General features: G+C 44.0%; 1 pseudogene; it reads right to left on the reverse strand.

The window, feature by feature from the left end:
• Window positions 1-2,594: 2,594 nt before the first annotated feature.
• LOC109674710 (Y+L amino acid transporter 1 pseudogene) lies at window positions 2,595-4,435 on the reverse strand (annotated as a pseudogene).
• Between the last annotated feature and the right edge of the window lie 745 nt (window positions 4,436-5,180).

Raw genomic sequence — 5,180 nt, forward strand, 5'->3', positions numbered from 1 at the left:
TGGAAGCAATGCTAGGAATCTGTCTGTATAGCTATCCTTATCTCAAGCTAACAAAAATGCTATGTGCTTCTTATTATGTCCTATGTTTTCTCTTCAACAAAATTGGAGAAGAGGACAGAACAGGTTCTGCCTGGAAGTGAAGGGGGTAGAGGAGGAGGAGAAGGGGGAGGGGGAAGGGGGAGAGGGGAGTGATGGCCCAAACAATGTATACACATATGAATAAATGTATAATAATTAAAAAAAAAGAAAGAGGTTCAAACACATAATAAATTTAACATATTGGAGACACCAGAGTACTAAAATTAGGTCCATATAATTGTAAAGAAGGGAGCGAAGGAGGTAGGGATAGAGCAAGGGAAGAAGGAAGGAAGGAAGAGGAAAGAGAGAAGGAAGGGAGGGAAGGAGGGAGAGATCTTTCCTTTTCATCTTGAAAAATAATGAAATCACCTAAAAGGCATCAAAAGACTTTTATCCATTCTTTTATATTTAGGCACAAAAGGCACTATCATCACTTTATTAGTCAATTAGACAATTATTTCATGAGAGGTGCCTGTTGTGCTTATTTTTATATTGATGCTTCTTCAGTGGAGAAGGAATGGGAACAGTAAGAGAGCTGTATGCCTCTCCATGAGCAGTTCAACCAGGCATCCTAAAGAACAAGGAATACAGCCAAGGATCATCAATTCTTCCTTCCAAACCTGTATAACTCCTTTTTGGTCTTTTGCTACTTCCCTAAATCCTAATCTAGGCCCTCTGTCATGCCTTCATCCTACCTGGACTAGCCTCCAACCTTTCCCCTTTTATTCCTTTGAGTGACCTTGGCCAAATTAATTTTCTCACACCCCTAGAAAAGACATGAGCAAACCTAGAGCTAAGAAATGAGTTCCTCAGCCTAGGGAATCTCTCAACCATACCAACTACCTCCCTACTTCTAGCAGAACACTCATTGCGGTCAGAACAGCAGTGATTTGACAATTCTTGTAGCATTGACTTGACATCTTCATCTAAGCTACCTGTGAATACCTTCCCCTTCTTCCTCATCTTTCCCAAGTTCTTCAAGTCAAACTCTCATTATTTCCATAAAGTCTTCTCTGACTCCCCTAAATCTGAAGAGTTTTCCTTTCCCAAATTCTAATAGCCACAGAATTTTCTATGGCCCTGTTTGCCATCACAGGAGAAAAATGGTACAAGAGAATAAAGCCACTGTACAAGAGAAGCTGAGATAGGAAGCGTGTTTATATTTAAGAAACTTTAAATCTCTTCTGAAGTAAACTAAGGATAAATAAATAATTTTTCCATAACCCATTTTAGAAGTGCTTAAATTATAATTTTTGGAAAGAGTCAAAACCATTGTTAGCAAGAATAGAAAGCAACTAGAAATCTATACATCTAGAATATACTTCATATTCTTATTCTATAGCACAAGAGTAAATCACTTAAGTGTGATACATGAACGTGTGCTAACAGAGCCAGGATCTACTGCACAGCCTTACTGTATAAGCCAACAATTCTGACAAAACAAGTGTACCCATTTGCACCAGAAGAGACACACTGGAATGTTTGCAACCATACTAGGTATTATAAACAAGTGATAGAGACAACACAACTGTTCACTAACCACAGAAAGAACAGATAACGTGAATGAATCAGTACAATGGTCTAGTACACAATGTCAATAAATGAACCAGCCTATCTACAGCAGTCTGGGTAATTCTTACCAAGAGAAATATTGAATGGAAGAAAGCAAACACAAATGAAATGGAGCAATAATTAAAAAATAATATAAAGTGATTTCTGATAATGTGGTAATGTTCTGTTAATTGATCCGGAGGCTAGTTCTATGGGTGGATTTATTTTGTGAAAATCTTTGAGGCTGTGCATTTCTGATAAGTACAACTTCTCTTATACATTTATACATGTTTACATTTGAGTTGTGTGCATATGACAACAAATAATGTAAGTAAGCACAGAAGGCCTGGGATCCCAGGGCATGCATTTATCCAATCACTCAGAGTCCTGTACTTACAGGGTCCCAAACTTGGTTCAATGCTCTACCATTGCTGTCTTACAATTCTCAACAATTTTTGAGCCAAGTACCTGAGTTTTCTTTTTACTTTGGAACCTGAAAATTATGTATTCCATCCTGAGTGGAGGTTTACTGTCAGCTCCAGTCTAAAATTCCTCCAGTAGATCCAACAGCAGGTCACTGAACTGAATAAATTCAACCTCTGACATGCTTTTGGACACCTTTCCAAGGAGACTAGAACAGCAGTTTCCTTGATTACCGTAAAGTCCCAGAGAAGTCAGTTGATTTCAAAGCCTAAGGTAGGTTAAGGAGTAGCAGGAGGGGAGGGGAGGAATGGAAGGAGTTGCTGCTCTCTGAGTAAATTCCTGAAGAATCAAGAAAACCTTATGGGTTGGCCAGTTACTACAGGAGAACTGTTTCCTCACACTGCTGCTTGCCATGATTCTGGCCACTTCCCTACCCAAGAGCAGATTGATAAATCTGGAAACAACTGGCTCTGCTCATCCCAGTTCTCCTTCTCTCTTCTAGGGAATGAGCTTTTTTTTTTTTTTAGAAACATTATAGCCCTTTTATTATTGTCTAACACCTGTGACAGTTTCATGTCTCTAAAGGAGACAGGTTTGGAGCATTGTTGGCCCTTGTAAAGGAAACGCGTGGGGCAGGCACATCCAGAGGTGCTGCTGGAACAACCAAGCCCAAATGTGACATGCTCCCCACCAAGTCTGCTTTATCATCCCTTTTACAAAGGCTGAAACAATACATAGCAAAACAAATAAATTAACTTCTCATCTCTAAAAAGCAAGTTCAAAGGTTGAAGCTGCCTACACAGGCTTCTGGACAAGTGCCTCCAAAGAAGTACACTCTCCTTTTCAACTTCCTTGACTCCAGCCAAGGAGACAAAAAGTCCCCACTTTCCACATTTCAGGATTCTATGTGATATTTAGTTAGACTTGGGATCTTGTTTGGGTATCTCTCCATCTTCCAAATCCATTTCTGCAGCAACTGACATACATAGGATCTGGAGGTACTGTGTGGTGGATGCCACAATTCTTCGAAGGCAAAGAGGTCTTCTGTGTTCTGGCACTCTGATGATGAGGAAGTAAAAGGGCAAGCCTGAGAGGTCAATGCCAATGCCAATGAGGGAGTTGATGGTATCACTGTACAGTGGAACAGCCACCAGGAACCGGGTACAGAGGCAGAAGACAATGGGGAAGAAAAGGCTGAGCTTCAGGGGAAGAGGTCGATCGGGCTCCTTCCAGCGCAGATAAAGCTGACCCACAATAGAGAGGCCCACAAAGAACCAGTAGCTGAAGCTGTAGTAGTTAATGAGCTGGAAGATGTCCTCCACACACAAGGAGATCAGTGCCATCATACCACTGAAGAGCAGAGAAGGCACTGACGTGAAACGTTCCATGGGAATCATGCAGATGGCATCAGGGAGATGGCCTTCTCTTGAGCCCACAAAGTAAAGCTTAGAAGCAGCCACAATGGAGGCATTGAGGCCACCAAAGCAAGACAGTGCAACTGCCAGTGGAATTGTCCAGTTGAATATTCCAAAAATCTGGTCTGCAAAAGTCACAGCAACAGCATCACTGGCCAAGATGTCCTTCATATCTAGCACGCTGTAATAGGCCACGTTGGTCAAGATGTAGATGATGGTGACAATGGGCATGGAAATACCAATGGAGAGGGGCAGATTCCTCTCAGGATTCTTGATCTCTTCAGTGACATAGTTGAGGGTGTCCCAGCCAGAGTAGGAGAACAGAGCTGAGTACAGTGACAGGGCAATGTCACCCATTGCAAATGATGAACCCTCAAAGGAATTCTCAAAGTTAGTTGTGACTCCCTGGCCAAGCCTAACAATGCCTGCAATGATGACTGCGATCAACGCCAATACTTTGGCATAGGTGAAGATATCTTGTACCATGGTTCCCCACTTCACATAGGCACAGTTAATGAAAGTTAAGAGACAGATGCAGGCAGCAGCCAGCAGGCGGCCAGCAGCATATGGGGCACTGCAGCTGGGGAAAATGGGCTGCACCATGTAGTTGGCAAAGGTGATGGCAATGATGGCCTGGCTGGTGGGTTCGATGATGAGCAGGGAGGTCCACAGGCGGATGAAGGCAAGAAGTCCTCCGAAGGCCTCCAGGATGTAGGCATAGCTGGCCCCAGATTTCTTAATGGTGGTGCCCAGTTCTGCATAGCAAAGGGCTCCGAAGACGGAAAAGAGGCCCCCGATAGGCCAAATAACCAGCGAGAGGCCATAGGAGGCGCTGTACATGAGCACACCCTTGGGGGAGACGAAGATGCCCGAGCCAATCATGTTCCCCACAATGAGTCACACACCATTAAGCAGCGAGATCTCCTTTAGCTTTACCTGCTCGGCCCCTGGGCTGGCCCCATCACCCAAAGGGGAAGCATCAGCCTCATGCTGGGAGGCCACTCCTAGGGGAGCAGGTGGTTCCTGGCATTCTTCCTGGGGCAGAATCTTTCCAATAAGGGCAGGGTGGGCCTAACTTTTCAAGTGTCACTGGTTGTCAGGGTGAGGGGGATGAATATGCCTGATTGTGGGGTACTAACCAGAGCTCTGACGAACATAAAGCCATGCCCTTCACCCTGGCTTCTTTTGGTACTAAGGTAACCTGTGGTTCTACCTCCTCTCGTTTGTCTTAGTTCTCAAATCAGTTAGAATCTGGGTAAGGAACTGACAGTTGAGCAGGTTTCTGGCCTTCAGGAAAATTCCTGTGCTTTCCTTTTAAAAATGGCAACAGAACTCTTATGTGAGAGCCACCTACAAAGGATCCCATGACTATATATACAAACAATGAAAAACAGCCTCCAAGTTGGCTTTTGAGTGACTGGGTGTGAGGCAGAAGGCCCAGATGAAATAGGCTTCTCCTCCCTCCAGGCACTAATGAGCCTGCATTGCCTTCCCTTTCCTCCCTCCCACTGCTGGGTCCCTTTTGGGAGCAGAACTCCAACCTGTCTCCACTGCACAGTCAGGCCACCAAGATTACTGACTCTCCTTCAGTCCTGGGAGTCCAACCAGGTGAACTTCTCACCCTGAAAAATCACTTTCTGCCGAATTAAATCCAATTCCACAACCTAGGCTGAACAGCTGACAACATAGCCTGCCCATGCCTCTATTTTCTTT

The sequence above is a fragment of the Castor canadensis genome, chromosome 4 (assembly GCF_047511655.1).
Source record: "Castor canadensis chromosome 4, mCasCan1.hap1v2, whole genome shotgun sequence".
NCBI lineage: Eukaryota > Metazoa > Chordata > Mammalia > Rodentia > Castoridae > Castor > Castor canadensis.